Source organism: Pseudorca crassidens, chromosome 9 (genome assembly GCF_039906515.1).
Source record: "Pseudorca crassidens isolate mPseCra1 chromosome 9, mPseCra1.hap1, whole genome shotgun sequence".
Lineage (NCBI taxonomy): Eukaryota > Metazoa > Chordata > Mammalia > Artiodactyla > Delphinidae > Pseudorca > Pseudorca crassidens.
Window position 1 is genome coordinate 14,331,026 of NC_090304.1, and position 18,288 is coordinate 14,349,313.

Sequence of the window (18,288 nt, forward strand, 5' to 3'; positions counted from 1 at the left end):
ATCATGAGGAAAACATCGACAAATATCCCAATTGAGAAGCATTCTACAAAAGACCTGGCTAGTATTTCTCGAGACTGTCAAGGTCATCAATAATAAAGAAAGTCTGAGAAACTGTCACAGTCAAGAGGAGCCTAAATAGCCATGACAACGAAATGTAATGTGGGATCCTGTGTGGGGTCCTGTGTGGGGTCCTGTGTGGGGTCCTGTGTGGGGTCCTGTATGGGGTCCTGTGTGGGATCCTATGTGGGATCCTGTGTGGGGTCCTGTGTGGGGTCCTGTGTGGGGTCCTGTGTGGGGTCCTGTATGGGGTCCTGTGTGGGATCCTGTGTGGGGTCCTGTGTGGGATCCTGTGTGGGGTCCTGTGTGGGGTCCTGTGTGGGATCCTGTGTGGGGTCCTGTGTGGGGTCCTGTGTGGGATCCTGTGTGGGGTCCTGTGTGGGATCCTGTGTGGGGTCCTGTGTGGGGTCCTGTGTGGGATCCTGTGTGGGGTCCTGTGTGGGGTCCTGTGTGGGATCCTGTGTGGGGTCCTGTGTGAGATCCTGTGTGGGGTCCTGTGTGGGATCCTGTGTGGGATCCTGTGTGGGGTCCTGTGTGGGGTCCTGTGTGGGATCCTGTGTGGGGTCCTGTGTGGGGTCCTGTGTGGGGTCCTGTTGGGATCCTGTGTGGGATCCTGTGTGGGGTCCTGTGTGGGGTCCTGTGTGGGATCCTGTGTGGGATCCTGTGTGGGGTCCTGTGTGGGATCCTGTGTGGGGTCCTGTTGGGATCCTGTGTGGGGTCCTGTGTGGGATCCTGTGTGGGATCCTGGAACAGAAAAAGGACATTAGGTAAAGCAAGGAAATTTGAATAAAATATGGATTTTAGTTAATAATGATGTATCAATGTACATTCATTAATTTTAACAAATGTACCATATTAACGTAAGATGTTGATAATAGGGGAGACTGTTATTTCGTTGGGTGTGAGGTATATGTCTCTCTGTACTAAGTTCACAACTTTTCTGTAAATCTAAAACTGTTTAAATATGAAAAGTTTATTTAATCTCCCCCTCAAATTGTGGACTGCTTAAATAAATTATAGGAGCTTCATAAAATGGAGTGTACTACATCCTTTGGAGTGGATGCAATAGATATTTGTGTGTGGCTATAGAAAGAGAGTTTCAAAACATTGTTAGGGTGAGAAAAAGTCAGTAATGGAACAGTATGTATGCCACGATCTCATTTTACAAATACATTCACATGGGAAACGTGTAGGGAGCTAAGTCAACAAGCTAAGAGAGGTTATCTCTAGGTGGTAGCATTTCCAATTGTTTAACTTATCTTTCTTTTTGCTTACTTGTATTTTTCTCATTTGTCTATGATAGCTCAGTGTAAAAATAGGATGTCATAGTCAGAATCCTAAAATGACCTCCAATGACCTTTGTATAATCCCTTCCCCTGGAGTGTGGGTGGGTGTGTAAATATGTCGGCTGCCACTCCTTTGATAGGTTACATATATGGCAGAGGTGAGGAGGTTTTTGCAGATGTAATTCAAATTCCTAATCAGTTGACTTTGAGTTAATCAAACGGGAGATTATCCTGTGTGGGACTGACCTAAGCAGGTGAACCCTTTAAAAGAGGACATAGACCTTCCCTGAGATCAGAGAAGGTCCTGCTGGTCTTGAAGAAGCAAGCTGCGAGGAAGTGAATTCTACCAACAAGCACACAGCTTGGAGGAGGACCCTGAGCTTCAGGTGAGACCCCAGCCCTGGCCACCACCTGCACTATAGCCCCGGAGACCCTGAGCAGAGGACTCCGCTAAGCCATGCGCAGCCACGGAAACTTTGAGATCATAAACTGATGTTGTCCAAGCCACTAAATTTGTGATAATTTGTCACGTAGCAATAGAAAACTAAGAGATGGTAAAAAAAAAAAAAAAAAAACCCAACAATAAACAAAGGAAAAGGCAATTTAGGACAAATAGAATGAGATAGCTTCATTTCCAAACAAACTCAAAATGCCATTCTTTTTTGTTTTTGTTTTTTTTTGGCAGTACGCGGGCCTCTCACTGTTGTGGCCTCTCCCGTTGCGGAGCACAGGCTCTGGATGCGCAGGCTCAGCGGCCATGGCTCACGGGCCCAGCCGCTCCGCGGCATGTGGGATCTTCCCGGACCGGGGCACGAACCCGTGTCGCCTGCATCGGCAGGCGGACTCTCAACCACTGCGCCACCAGGGAAGCCCAAAATGCCATTCTTATCCAGCTTTTGGGCTTGTTTTCTGGGCTCTTCATACCTCCTCACTCTAGCGTCTTTCAAACAATGTAGGTAAAGTTCTTTGTATTTTATGCCAATAGATTAATCATACCAAATGCTACGGATAAGAGGACAAATACTTTTAAACTATATGTAGCTGTCATCCAGTAAACTCAAGCGAGTCGGAAATAACTCAGCTGTAAAGGATGAAGGCAGAGACAGCTATTAGAGTGTCTGTTCCTCCCACCCCACCCCCACCCCCATGGAAAAAATCTTCTTTAAAATAACATATAATCGTTATTTTAAAAATCTAACAATAGAGACAAAATAAAAGGACATCCTTCTAGGAAAGTCATTTTTAAGATTAAGAAATCTTTGAAAGAAGGGTGTGTGCAGAAGGACTATTTTATGTGAAAGAGGGAAAAGGCTCAAGTTCCTGCACAGGTGCTGTGCCCTGGTCCCAGGCAGCCCCCATAAAAGCTGTCATCACTGTCATCATCATTAAACGCGCACACAAGCCCTTTTATGTCCCATACATCGTCTTGTTTGTTAAGTGCCTGTAGGGAAGAGATGGGAGTTTGCGAGAAACAAAGTGAGAAGCCGGTGGTCTCAGAGGTGAGAGCTGACATCCATGGGGCTTTCCCACACCACGTTCAGGTCACACTTGCCCTGGGACCCAGGCAGGCCCTGGGTCCAGACCAGGCTGGCTGGGAGGATGCTGTCATAGGGGTCATTACACTGCTCGAGTGTCCTTTTGACTTTAGAAGGAGCAGAAAAGGAGGCTACCTTTGAGGTGTGATTTCAAAGTTAGGGATAAAACTCTGGGCTCAAAATTATTTCAATGACTACCTTTCACTGCGCTAGTGGTTCACCGTTAAAGATTCACTTGGGGGGATTTTGAAGGGTTTTCTGTTTTCAAGAAGCCCTTCATGAACACAGATATCCCCGGGGGACCTTTTTAAAGGGAAGCTAAACCTCGGAAAAGATTACATAGAACCAATTGATAGTAAGAATGGCTGAAAAGTGGAAAGAAAGAGAAAGGGGCCAAATTCCTGGAAAAGGTGGTGGAGAGCAGCCTCTGCCTGTTTCACTGCCTTGTGTAAACAAGAGGCGTGTGTGTGTGTGTGTGTGTGTGTGTGTGTGTGTGTGTGTGTGTGTGTGACTCCCCCTTCCTGCATCCATTTCAGACACTGCTGAGGATTGTGATGCACTTGCTTGCTGGCCTTAAGCATCCTTCTCAACACAGCTCCCCAAGGTGTCACTACCAGTTGGCTGGGGCAGGCTGGTGAGATGAGGCCTCGCTGACATGAACTCAGGTCCTGGGCAAGCCTTGGCTGTTTGGGATAAGACTTGAAGAGGTCAAGGTGCAGGACAGTAAATGAGTTTTGGGACGCCAGGATTAGTGTAGTAATAATATAATTGACCACCTGAATGTTGTTTGTGATATAATATCATCTCATGTAATCCTCATAAAACCCAGTGAATACTCCAATCAACAAACATAAGAAAAGGCTCCGCTAGTACATATTGGTGCCAGAATTTCCATCTGAGGCTTCTATCACTGAGCTCATATTTTTTCTGCCACCCCTCCAGAGCCTGGCTCTGCTGTCATAGATCTAATGGGGGTAATAGAATAAGAGCACAGAAGTAAAGAGGAAAACCTTTCCAATCTGGCTTTCACTCTCATCATTTATCCCTGAGACAACATGGCTAAACTCACCACCAATAATCCCCATGTTCCTGAATTTCATGGGCATTAAAACATAAAAACTTAAACAATTCACCAATAAATTTTTGTTTGAAAAATGCAAACCATTCCAAAGTATACAGCGTAAAAGCGAGCCTTCCTTTACTGATCCTTCCTTTACTGACCCTTACTAACGCTAAACCACTTTTTAGGTTAATCGTTGTTAACAGTTTGCTAGATATTCTTCCAGACATATGTCTATGTATTTATACCCATATAAATCTAAATACGCAAGTATACACGTTTATAAATGTATACCAATAAGAGTTTACTCTATCTATTGTTCTACAACTTACTTTTTCACTTCAACCTGTCTTGGGGGGCTTTCTATTTAAGCGTCTATAAATTTACATTATTCTTTTACCCTGCTGCCCAGTATTCAATAATATATGCCATTGTTTTCTTTCTACCAAATGACATTTCTGTTATTAGCAGTTTTTCAGTTTTACAAACAATGCTGCAGTGAACAGTATTGTAATCACAACCTCTTGTATATGAGTGAGTATTTCCCGAGTATAGATACATAGAAGAGAAATTGCTGGGTTAAAGAGTGTATGCAGTTTATATTTTTATAGATGCTGTCAAAACAACCCCCAAAGTTGGTACCATTACATTTCTACCAACAAGACGTGAGAGTAACCCTTCCCCATCTTTGCCCACACTGAATATTATTAATCTTGAAAATCTTAACCATCTGGTGGTTGAACAGTGATATCTTATTGTTTTAATTTATATTTTCTGATTAGTAGTGAGATTGAGCAATAGGTACTTTTAAAATCTTAACTTAATCTCTCAGCAATTGTTGATACTCTCTCCTTAAAATACTCCCTTTCCCTGGCTTCTGTGACAAGCCACACCACACTGCCCTGGCTTTGCCTCTATACCTCTGGTCATACTCTTTCAGTCTCCATCTCTGACTTCTCCTTCTCCACCTGGCTTTAAATATTGATGTTCCTCAAGGTTTGGTCTTAGTCACCTCTCTCCTGTTCCCCCAAACACGCAGATCTCTTAATTGACATTCTCTCCCCAGACAATCTCATTCAGGCCATTTCTGCCTTCGAACTTCATCTATACACCAATGACTCTCAGATTTGATGTCCATCCTCTCCTCTCCCGTTGCTCTAGATCTATCTACAGTATTCCACATCTCTACTTGGATGCCTCAAGTACATGTTAAACTCACCATTCCTAACATGAACTCAAGAGCTTATTCACCCAAACGAGACCTTCTTTAGGATTCCCAACTCAGTGACTATCTCACCAACTTCTGGTTGCCTAACAAGAACCGAAGGACTCATTCTTGATGGTTTCCTTGCCATGATCCCAGTATTCAGTTCATCCCAAGTCCTATTGGCTCTTTGTCCTGAATATCTCTGGAGAGTGTCCATTTCTTTCCTTCTCCACATGCCCCACCTCCCCAGAACTTGTGCAGTGGCTTCCTAACTGGCTGAATCCATGCTTGGTCTTGGCCAGCCTATTCTCTACAATATAACCAAAGTGATTTTCAGAAAGCAAATCCGATCATGTCATTCCCCTACATAAAAATACAGCCACCAACTTGTTAAACACAAAGTTGTTTATAATTGTTGAAAGAAAGGAAGAAAAAAGAGAGAAAGGAAGCAATAACTTAAATATTCAACAATAACAGATGGGTTAAACACATTTAGTTCATCCATCTGATAGGACATGTAGATATAAAAAAAAGTGTAGTCCTAATAAATCAACTGCAGTTCAATTAAAACAAAAAGTGTAGTTCTATCAACTATAAAGGATCAGATAATTGCTATTATTTAAAAATTTAGAGCAGTGGTGACTGATAGAAATATAACATGAGCCTCATATATACTCAAAAATTTTCTAGTAACCACATAAAAAAGTAAAAAGAAACAGGTAAAATTAATTTTAATAATATATTTTATTTAATCCAATATATCAAAGATATTATCATTTCAACATATAAAAATTATTAATGGGATATTTTAAATTATTTTTTCACACCGTCTTTGAACTCTAGTGTGTATTTTATACTTACAGCACAACTCAATTCAGATGCTAAATTTTCATCAGAAATACTGATCTCTGAAGATTTAGGTTTCATGAAACTTACAGTTGAAAAGTAGAGTCACATACCCACATTGTTCCAAACATACTTAAACAATTTCCAGTAACTGAATTGAGGATCAGTTTTAACTTTAAATGTACGTTAATTTAAATTCAATTAGAAATTTAGGTCCTCATTTGGAGTAAGCACATTGCAAGTACTCGGTTGCCCACATGGCTAGTAGCCACTGTATTGGATAAAGCAGTTCTAAAGTCAAGTAAGAACTACAAGTTCCCTAATTCATTTTTAAACGTTGCAAACGTTATTATAAAAATCCTTCAAGGGGTAAAAATATTATAGCCCAACCTCTCTTGGGAGTAAATGCTAAATAAAATATTAGCAAATGGAATCAAGCAATATTTAAAAATAATCATAACTAAATAGGGTTTATTTAAGGAATGCAAGAATGGTCCTTCCTTAGCTTTCCTGTTGGCATAAAAGATCCTGTTCAAAATTGGCATAAAAAATAAAATGCAGATAAACTTAATGAAAATGGGTGTTTATAAAGAAACTATAAAACCTTGCTAAAGGACATGAAAGAAGGCTTGAAAAATGGAGAGGCACACTCCATGATCCTGAAAGGAAAGACTAAACATTAGCAAAGGTGTGAAGTCTTCTAAAATTAATCTGTAGTTTTAATGTAATCCCAAAGTGCCAAGAGAGAACATTTGTTGGAAGGGGGAGGAGACTAGTTAAACTAATTCTAAAGTTTGTTTAGAAGAATAAACATGTGGAGAATAGCCAAGGAAATAATGAAAAAGGATAATTTGTTCTAACTGATATAAAAATGACCTATAAAACTATAGTGATTAAAAACATGGTGGTACCAGTGCAGGAAAAGACAGATAATGGAGATAGGCCCATGAATATAGGGGAATTTCATATATAACAAAGATGGTATTTCAATGTGGTGGGGAAAGTATTTACTATTTAATAAAAGTTATTGGTATCACTGAATATCCTTAGGGGAAAAAATAAAAGTTATGTCAAACCACACCCCAAAATAAACTCCAGAGAATTTAAATATGTGGATATTAAGAAAATTAAACAAACAAAAACCTTGAAAGTTCAAGAAGATAATACTGGAGCACATTTTAAAAGAATCTGTGGGGTGAGCAGAGCCTTTGGTAATATGGCGCTAAACCACGAGTCATGGAGGAAATGATTGACAGGTTTGACTATTTTGGCAGACACCACTGGTTACCAATGAGATGTAAATAAAAATCTGCTGGGGACCACTGGGAAAGATTTTCCTTCCCGATGAGAAGACAGACCTGAGAGATGAAAAAAAAATGGTCCTTATCCTCTTCCTTCCTAATTGGCACGTGAGGATGTAGTATTTGGAGTGTAGTAGCCATCTCACTTTACAAGGGGAGACACTGTCCACACATTATAGATGGCAAATTTGAAAGATGTACAGGGACTGATGACATCTCTGAACCATCAAACCAATTCTGGGACAACCTACCTCTGGATTTCAGGTTAATTAAATAGTTAATATTTTAAATGGTTTAAACTGCTGTTACTTGACTTTTCTGTTCCCTAGGACGGATATAAACATATAAAGATAAAAACATCCTATGGCACAAGACACAATGAACTGAGAAAACAATTTCAACATTGATGTCAAGGTTAATAGCCTTAATAAAGGTGACTACTTAATAAAAGAACCTCTACTCACCAGAAAGAAAAAAAGAGAATACTTTAAGAAAATAAAATGGGCAAAAAGCATAAACAGATAATTTGTAAATTAAATTCAACTGACAAAGATATAAAAATACACTCAACCTCACCAATAATCAAAGACTTACAGATTGAAATCACAATAAAATATCATTTTTGGCTATCATACTGACAAAGATAAAAAGAGTGATAACGGGGGCTTCCCTGGTGGCACAGTGGTTGAGAGTCCGCCTACTGATGCAGGGAACGCGGGTTCGTGCCCCGGTCTGGGAAGATCCCACATGCCGTGGAGCGGCTGGGCCCGTGAGCCATGGCCGCTGAGCCTGCGCATCCAGAGCCTGTGCTCCGCAACGGGAGAGGCCACGGCGGTGAGAGGCCCGCGTACCGCAAAAAAAAAAAAAAAAAAAAAAAAGAGTGATAATGGTTAATGCTGGAGATGGTGTGGAGAATCATCTTATCTCTTACTTGTTGGAGAAATATAAATTGGTACAATTTTCTACAGAGCCATTTATTAATATGAATCAAATTTTAAAAGATGTATCCTACTTTTCTCAGCAATTTTCCTTTTAGGAATTGTTTTAAGGGAATAATCAGACTTGTGACAAAGATATATATACAGTGATATTTAGTGCAGTATGCCTTAGAATAGAAAAAAATGGAAATAATTCAAATGTTTCCAACAATAGGTGATTAGTTAAATAAATTATGAGCATTCATTGAATGGAATGGAATTCTATGTAGCCATTAAGAAGGATGATGCATTATATGTGTTAACATGGAAAGATATTCATGATCTAGTGATAAGTAGGAAAAAGCAGGTTACAAAACACTATGTGTTATGATTCTGTTTATGTAAATGTATGTTTATACATATGTATATACATACATATAAATAAAAACTTGAAGGATTTCTTTTTTAAGAATAGTGATTATCTTTAGGAAGTGGGAATCTGAGGGAATTTATTTCTCTGTACTGGTTGAATATTTTATACATCAGAAGAAACAAAATTGATTCCAGTTTAGGAAATAAAATGTTTCCAGAATAATTTGCAATGATATGAAAAGAAACATATGATATATTGCTAAGTTTAAAAATGGAATACAAGTCAATGTTATAGTACGGTTATTTTATTTTATTTATTTTTATTTTTAAAATTTATTTATTTATTTTTGGCTGTGTTGGGTCTTGTTTCTGTGCGAGGGCTTTCTCCAGTTGCGGCGAGCAGGGGCCACTCTTCATCGTGGTGCGCGGGCCTCTCACTGTCGTGGCCCCTCCCGTTGCAGAGCACAGGCTCCAGACGCGTGGGCTCAGTAGTTGTGGCTCACGGGCCCAGTTGCTCTGCGGCATGTGGGATCCTCCCAGACCAGGGCTCGAACCCGTGTCCCCTGCATTGGCAGGCAGATTCTCAACCACTGCGCCACCAGGGAAGCCCAAGTAGGGTTATTTTAAGAGTGGAGCTAATTTTATTGAAAATTACCTGGAAAGTTGTACACCAAAATGTTAACAGTAGTTATCTCTCGGGAGGGGTGTCGGGGGCCGGTGCGGGGGGGAGGTGGGATTGAATGATTTTTATTTTATTGGTGATACTTCCCTGTTTAAAAATATTTTTAAAAGATAGTTGTTACTCTTAAAAAACAAAAGAAAGAAAGGAGGAAGGTGGGAGGGGGAGGCGGGATGGACAAACCAAGACTAACTTGGACCAAGCCCTCTTGGAGGACAGCTAGGATCCTGAGACGCCTTCAAGATGGGTTGATTTGATGGCTTTAAATACAACCCCTGACATTTATTTAAATTTTTTGGTTTTTTGTCTCCCAGCTGGAGACGTCCAACATCCTGGGATCTGCACAGGGTGAGCCCAGGAAGAGGATAGTGGACACTGACACATTGTGGAGTGTCTCCGTCCAGCCCATAAGGATCCCTTTTCTTCTGCCTCTTTAAGGGGCCCTGGCAGTATCACAGTGGACTGTGCCAGGGTGACCCTCTGGCCCAAGTGGAGCAGAGCAGCCTCTCCTAGACATTCAGAACTGGGCCTGAGAGCTGGCCTGGGCCTGGCTGGCCACTTGGGATGGCTACACAGAGCAGAACACAACTCTTAGTTGAGGCCTTAGAGCTCAATTCTATTTCCTGAGGCTCCTGGTACATTAAGAAATAAAGAAACAAGGTTACAAAAATGATGGTATATTTCTAATGTCTATATGAAACAAATTAATCCTTTTAACACCAAAAAATATAGTGCCACAAAAATGATCTGTTCACAAGATAGTTACAGGATTTATTAAAAATATTAATTCATGGTGCACTACAGGCAGTGTGGTCCGGAGCCAAAAACGCCTGCGTCAACCTCCCGCTCCCCTCCCGCCACATGCCCCCGAGGCTGTGAACTCCATGCACAGGAGGAAACCCAAGTGCAGCTGGCAGCAGGCAGACGTGGGGAGCCGCTGCTCCAGCTTCCCAACCCTTGCCAGGGCTCGAGTCCAGGTCCTTCTGAAGCCCACTGATCTAGCCCCCTGAGACACTCATCCTTCCAACGAGGTCCCTCATTCACTAACTCCGCCTGACGGTGGATATCTTTCTATCACGGGCAATCAAAAGAACTTCAGAACAACTTGCCCACATCCCAGATTCTTATTTTTCACTTGCGATGAATTCGCCTCCCAGGGAGAAAGGGAATTTTCAGCTTCCGTGGCCCTAGTCGGCAGCGAGTTCATGCATATTCTCCCAAGGTGGAGGAGGATTGTTTAAAAGATACTGAGTGGCAGGGAGAAGAATGTCACCTCAACATCCCTCCACCAAGCTGGGAGAGGTTTGGCTGAGTCTCAAGGGCACAGGTTCAGACAAGGGCAGGCTTGGCTGCCTTACTGTGAGCTGGAGTCATTTTCCTAGTGGTGAAAAATGTTGGGGAGCCTTGGGGCCCTGCTTGAAGACCTCTCCTAGAGTGGCTTGGTCCTAAAACTGGTTTCCGAAGTGGGGTGAAGAAGGTGAGGCAGGGTATATGTCCTCTAAGGGGTTGACTTGGTTCTGTGGGAAAATAGAGCAGTAGAAACTGGTTACCCTTATTTCTCTGTGGTTCCCATGGTGCCTAGCAGTGAGCCTTAAATAAAACAGACCCGCAGTAGCTGTTTGTGGTCCCCGGTGCTGCTGGCCACAGAAAGCCTTTGTCCTTTGCTCTTTACTCAGGCAGCCCCAGGAGAACGTTCCAGGACTCACCTCCTGCCCTCCCATTGCAAACTGGAATTCATTCATTTAGTCAACAAATATTTCCTGAGCACCTACTCTGTGCTAGGCTCTGACTAGGGGCTGGGAATACAGGGGTGATGAACCAGACAGTCGTGGCCCTCTCTTGGAACGTTTACATCTTTCCATATGACCTTTCACCACCACCCTCAAATATACATGAGATGAAAACACTCACAAAAAGAATCATGTCTCATTTCTCTAGACCCACCAAAGACTACCAAACTTGCGATTTCAGAGAGAGAGAGAGAGAGAGAGAGAGAGAGAGAAGCACTCACTAGAGAGAAAACTCCTAGTTTTGTGGTAGTCCCCTAGAACAAGGGGCCCATTTTTGTCAGTTCTTGTTCAAAAATCCCATGTCCCCCACTCAATGCACATACATATGTTACTCTCACAGTTTACATTCATAACATGTCCAGCTGGAGAGTGGCGAAGTCTGCCTCCCACATTATACAGAATGGATTGGCAGCTGGGACTGAAGGCGATAGAAATAAGCTATTGATCAAAGGTTATAAAAGTACTGCCACTGGTATCCTGTGATGCTTGCCAGCTGAGGGCAGCAGTAAAGTGCTACACAAATGCAATAACATTTATAACCCGAGGGCAAGTGCTTTTTACGTGAAAATAAAAAACTGATCCTCTATTTAAGTCTTTCCCCCTCCTTGGGCTGGTTGGCCTTTGACTAGTGCATGGACAGATGCCTAAACAGGGCCACTCTGGATAGGCTGGCCTTTTACTCTCTGGGTAGGTGGCATGGGTTCTCTTTTTCCCCATGCCAGTGCCTTCTGGTGGTCTTTGGAGTAACCTGTACTTTTTTTTTTTTTTTTTAACCTGCACTTTTAAAGCTTTTCTGGCAGGCAGAAAGAAGAAGCCATGTCCCTCCATCCTGAAAGGCCCAATAACACCTTGGCCCCATGGCCTGCCTTGGTTTGCTTTGTGGACGTTGCCTGGTCCTGTTGGGAGCTGAACTTTTCACTTGAATGGATGCTGGAAATCACTCTTTAGAGCTTCATTCTGTGACATTTGTAAAAAGGAGAAGTCCTATTTCAGGGAGAAATAAATGGAGAAGAGATATGGCTCTGGAGGTACTGCAGAACAGTGAATGCGTCATAATGACCGGACCTGAGCAACTCAGCTTTTTCTTCCAAAACTCGCCAGACCAGCGCTTCCTAACGTGTTCACAGGAACATCAGTCCTGTAAGATGCTTAATAAACAACTGGGCTATATAATCAAATAAATTGGGAAAATACTTCCTCTTGGAGATTCTTATTGGGTCTTTGCAATTTAAAGGCTCTGAGAAGTCCTGCACTAAGGAAACAGTGTAACTTTGCTTAACAGCATTTCCTGGGTTTACTTGATTGCCAAACTGTCCTTTCACTTAAAATTTCTTTGATCTTTTCTCGTTTTATTACCTAATGCCTATGAACAACAACACAATTTGGGAAATGCTGCCAAGGTACTTATGAAAGGATATGACATTTTGCCTGTTGTATATTGTATGCCTACCATGTGCAAGACACTTTACATGGATTATTTCTAACCACCAAAACAACTCTGCAAGTAGTATTATGCCTATTTCACAGATGAGAAAAATGAGGCTGAGAGTGGATAAATAACCTTCCCAAGGCCGTTCAGCTAAATAATAACCAAGATTCTCACTTAGGCCGTTCTGACTCCAAACTCCACATTTCCTATTATACCATATGTCTTCCTACTTGGGATAGAGACTTACTTACATCTCTTTTTGCCAAAGAGTAGGTGAGTTGCTCTTCTTCAGAGATCCTTGTCTCAGAATTCATTCATTGTTTTTAAAGCCTTGCCTGATTTATTTCTTAGTCTAGCAGTACCCTATATCTCCTTCCTCCTGGCTCGTGGGAATTCCCATTAGAAAGCAGAACCTGAATCTAAGTAGCCATGGGCAGGAATCCCAGTTTTGCCATTTACTATTTATGTAATTTTAGGCAATTTACTTAACCCCTCTCTACCTCAATTTTCTTACCTATAAAATTTTAAGTATGTACAAAACATCTGGCCCAGAATGCTTAGTAAATGGCAGCTGTTATTTTTACTGTTAATGATTAACAGTAAGTCTTCACAGAGGGAAAAAAAAAAACTCATCAAGAAAAATTTAGGGGGGCTTCCCTGGTGGCGCAGTGGATAAGAATCCACCTGCCAATGCAGGGGACACAGGTTCGAGCCCTGGTCCGGGAAGATCCCACATGCTGCGGAGCAACTAAGCCTGTGTACCACAACTACTGAGCTTGTGCTCTAGAGCCCGCGAGCCACAACTACTGAAGCCCACGCGCCTAGAGCCCATGCTCCGTAACAAGAGAAGCCACTGCAATGAGAAGCCCGCGCACCGCAATGAAGAGTAGCCCCCGCTCACCGCAACTAGAGAAAGCTGGGCGCTCAGCAATGAAGACCCAATGCAGTCAAAAAAAAATAAGTAAATAAATAAACAAAAATTAAAAAAAAAAAGAAAATTTTAGGGATCCCTGTTTTAAATCCCCAAACTATCCCGGTGTGATAAGATACAGATATTTTTGTGTTGAAGATGAAAAAACAGAAATCTGTTAAGCCAGCGGCTTTTTCAATGTACAGCTAGCAAATAGCAGAACTAGGACTTAGGTTCCAAGTTCACAGAAATTTAAGACACTTCGATGTGTCAAACAGCTAAATGTACCTGAGAAGGCAGAGAAATTCAGATTTAAAATTTTGGGAGCTATTTCCAATTGAAATCCAATCAGCAATGAGGATAAAATATCTCTGAAATTTAAGTTTGGTAAAATGAAAAATGAGAAACTTTAATTTTAAAGATTAGATCTGGGCTTCCCTGGTGGCGCAGTGGTTGAGAGTCCGCCTGCCGATGCGAGCGACATGGGTTCGTGCCCCGGTCCGGGAAGATCCCACATGCCACGGAGCGGCTGGGCCCGTGAGCCATGGCCTCTGAGCCTGTGCGTCCGGAGCCTGTGCTCCGCAACGGGAGAGGCCACAACAGTGAGAGGCCCACATACCGCAAAAAAAAAGAAAAAAAAAATTTAGATCTAAAATTAGATTGGAAGCAGGGCCCACGTGTATTACCCACTACCATATCTTGTTTGTTTGTTTACTTTTTCTTGTTATTCACAATTACTCAGGCCAAATCATTTTCCCTTAAAACAACATTTTTGTAAATTGACTTAGGTCCCCATAACAGATGAACATAAAATCTCCACATTAATGTTGTCATACTCTCAGTTGGTTTTGCTCTGTGATCTTTTTGGTTTTGCCTAGGCTGCTGAGGCGAGGATGCTCCAGGATGAAATGAGCTGTCTTTAGGCAAAGTTAGTCACAAAGCTTAGGTTCGAGCATTTCATCATGGAATGAGTCTGTTCCCATCAGCCCACTGATGTTTATCATAGGAAATGTAGTCTTCATCCAGATTGGAATTGGAATGAGTTTTTCTTTTCTGTTAGATGAACAGCAACAACACAATGTACTTGGAAAAACAAGTTTGTGCTTATGCTAATTGAGGAAGTAGTATTAAAGTGTTTGTGGCTCTGAGACTCATAACCCCTGTACCTTCGTGGAGTCAAAAGTCCCCAAGTGGCTATTGGAAAATGCTTCTTGTTTTTTAATTCTCACTCTCAATGAGTTAGGAGCATATATTGCTGTTTCTGGTCCCTACTTCTCTGTGTTATCTCCCTATCCACCAGTGAAATTCTTAGCCCAAAGTTGCTAACCCACTACTACCTCTAGTTTCATTCACCCACCCAGATGCTGGGATGGTAGAAGTAGTGTTATTTTAAATTAAAATTAAAATTTAATGAATTCCTCTGTCTTTCATTTACAGCACTAGTTTTCAGTAAACTCAGTCTTTTGCAATTTCTATCTCATCAGTTCTCTGCAGGCAAAGAGAGGAACATGAGCAGTATGGCGTGTCCATTTTACAGATGGGAACAACAGAGGACTGTACCTCAAAGCTGGGAACAACCTCTCTCCCATCTCATCAACATCATAGTGTGGAAGAGATTTGGCTTATTCATGCAACAAAGTGTAAAACACAAATGTTCAACCTCTGTTTAGCCCTGGGGGAGTAATAAAGCTTTCATCAATAGACATCTATAGACATAATGCTTTGAGTCCAAAGTTTTTGAGTTCTGCGAGCCTTAAAAACATTTATTATTTGAATAGTTTTCTTAGCATTGCCACCCGTGGGGAAATACTATCCCATTTTAGGGATGAAACTAAAAGGAAAGTACATTGGCTGGACGTAAAAGGAGAGAATAAAGTCTAGGTCTTCTGCTTTTCCACTGCCACCACTTTGGGGTATGGTTCTCTGTGTGTCTAGCTCGGATGCACACAGATGTTGAGTTTAACACTAATGGGTATCAGGTTCATCCAGAGATCATGACCTCAGTATATAAATTATTCAGCAATTAGGTTGATGTGACTATTTATAGGTCATAAATCAGTTATAAACTCAGAAATATGAGAACAGATCCCTAAATAGGCAATTGTTACCTATCAAGGGCTTAATTTAAATATGCAAGGTTGAAGCCAACCAAATTACATATCTGATACCCTATGTGTTGGGCTTTGGGAGAAGTGGTTAGGATGGGTGCATTAATTATAACAAGGGATGAGGGGTAAGTCCTGCTATGACAAAATGGATTTCTATCTTGAGCAAGCTCCAAATAGTTGGTAATGGCTGATGCACTGTGTTGAGAAGGATTCTGAGGCCAAGTTCAGACCTCTGGTAACCCACAGGCCACAGATTTGCCATCCCTGACTTGGGTATTTCATACTCTTTATCCATCAGTGACAGATGTTTCCTCAAAATGAGCACAGTGGGTCACATTTATTCACCAAAATTGTCCTGCTGAATCTTATACTCTGATGCATCTCCTACAACCAATCAAGGAAAAAGAAACCAAATTGCCTCCTTTCAAAGACCCTTAGAGAGATGATAAGCCATTTGCAAGATTGAGATAATGAAGAAGAAATAAGGACACTCTAAGGTCCAGCTGTGACAAATCAGGCTGCTGGCTGGATTTGGGGTAACTCCTTGTTGCCGTCATTCAGAGGGGCAGATTTCTCTGCCATGTCTGGGTTCTGAGACTCAGACTGCCTCCTTTCTTTTCTTCTTTAGTAGTATATCTTTCTCTATTCAGGATCCAGGTCGATTCAAGTGCATCCTTCCATCGTATTTCAGTGTGAAGGAATGCCAGGCCAGATACATTTGAGGTCATTCCTAAACTCTAAGTTGCTCCAGTCTCCTAGCCGTGGATAAAGCCCTAAATGAGTCCCCTTCCTTCAGTGGACAGGGCTTTCAAGGATCTGACCCCTGGGATTATGATTCCTGTGGCTGCTTCTTCTCTCGTTCCTCTCTATAGGCCCACATCAAACAAACAATCACTCCTAGACCTTACTCTGGTTTCTGAAAAATCAGGTCATGTCCTGTTTGGATGCCAGGCACACCCCTGTGGCTTTCTGTTCAGAACCGCACTATCTTTACAGCTCCTTGGTTCAGCACCCTGCCTGCCAACTCCAGGTACTCTGCTTTGTCTCAGGCTTAATTCTGCAGGCTTTCCCACAGACCAACCCTCCCTGCTGGTCCTGGGGCTCAGTGATAGCACCCCTTAGCTATTTTGATCCAACTCCCCTTCTGTGCAAAATTTCCCTTTTTTTCTAAAAGAATTCTTGAGATCTCTGTAACTTCTTTCCTATTGTCCCAAGGGGCATCATCCTAAATAGATAATAATTTACATTTATTGAGAGTTTATATGCCAGAACTCATCCAAACCTTTACCAGCGTTATTTCATTTAATCCTAATAACAATTCTATTCTTATCCCCATTTAACAGATGAGAAGACTGAGGAACTTGCAGTTAATTGTCCAGAATCATATAGCAAGTGGTAAATGGTGATATGGCTTTGGCCATCTGATCCAACTGATCATTTTGCAAAACTGCCACGTGATAATTCAAAATCACATTTGGACAGCAAAGGCAGTTGCTATCTCCTCTGGGAAATCTCCACTGCTTTCTTCCAAATTCATGATAACCTTTTTCTTTACACCCCTAATGATAAAACACATGTTTATGACAGAATTCTCAGACCTTTAAAAACACTCAGTGATTACATAGGTGTGTTCGTTTTGTGAAAATTCCTGATGCGATTTGTACGCTTCTCTGTATGAATGTTATACTTTAATTAAACAGTTTATATAAAAGATACCCTCAGATACCTCCCTGCATCCCCATTTTAGGACTGCAACGCAATTTGCCAATGCTTTTGGGGAAGGTGAATTTTGCAGCAGCACGTAGTCAGATTTCAATATTCAGGATGAACGTACATTGTGCTAGCTGGGTATGCTGTGCTTGACCCCATGTGTTTTATGTGATACAGAGGCTGTAGAAAACTTATTAGAACATTATTTCAATAAGGGGAGGAGACTCTTACATCATTGCAACAAACTTGTGCTCTAACTGATTTAACTTGGAAAATGAAAGGTTGCACACTACAATTTAACGCTGCTTTCACTTGTTTGGAATTTGGGTTGTAACATATTTATAATAGGGTTTCACTTGTATAGATGTATTAATTAGTTCTTCAGATTTTCAGGTTTCAGTGTTCACAGAAAAGAAATAACAATAAAATGATATGTATTTGTGCAATGTGATGCAGTTCACCAAAGACCAATAATAATATTTATCCAGCACCTGTAACTTATTTAACCTCTGTGACAACTCTATGAAGTCATATGATTATTTCTATATCTTGCACACAAGGAAACTGTGGCTTACAATAGTGTATCATCTACCCAAGGTCAACCCAGGACTGTATGATTTCAATGTTCCTAATTCCTCAAGAATAAGCCCTGCTACTTCTCATGAACAGCTTGGACCTTCACAACAACCCAGTGGATTAAGTATTATTGTTTTACCCATTTTGGACAAGGAAATAGGCCCAGAGAGATAAAGTGATTAGCTAGACATTTGCAGAGCCCAGACCCAAGCTCAGGTTTTCACACTCCAAATCTGGGAATGCCTTCCACTAGATAACATCCTTGCTCAAGGCCCACAATACAATTTATTTATGTTGATAATAGATAAACTAAAGGCACAAATAACAAGATGATAAAGTTCTTTCCACATCCCCAGTCTTGGAGGATCTCCCTGTGATACTTTTAGCAGCTCAGCAGCTTTAGCGCAGACATTTCTACAGCTCTAATTGAAACCATTTTAGTTTTTACCAACAGATCCAGCCTAGGCCCCCTGATCCACCTCCGTTACTTTTTGGAAAAGGAATT

The 18,288-nt window shown here is 41.5% G+C and overlaps 1 long non-coding RNA gene across 1 annotated transcript in view; it reads left to right on the forward strand.

Annotated features, from left to right (window-relative positions):
- Window positions 1–15,094, forward strand: part of LOC137230246 (uncharacterized) — a 123,202-nt gene extending 108,108 nt beyond the window's left edge. The window contains exon 5 of the long non-coding RNA XR_010946052.1: window positions 14,874–15,094. This is a non-coding gene — a long non-coding RNA (uncharacterized lncRNA). The remainder of the gene's footprint in view (window positions 1–14,873) is intronic.
- Window positions 15,095–18,288: the final 3,194 nt, after the last annotated feature.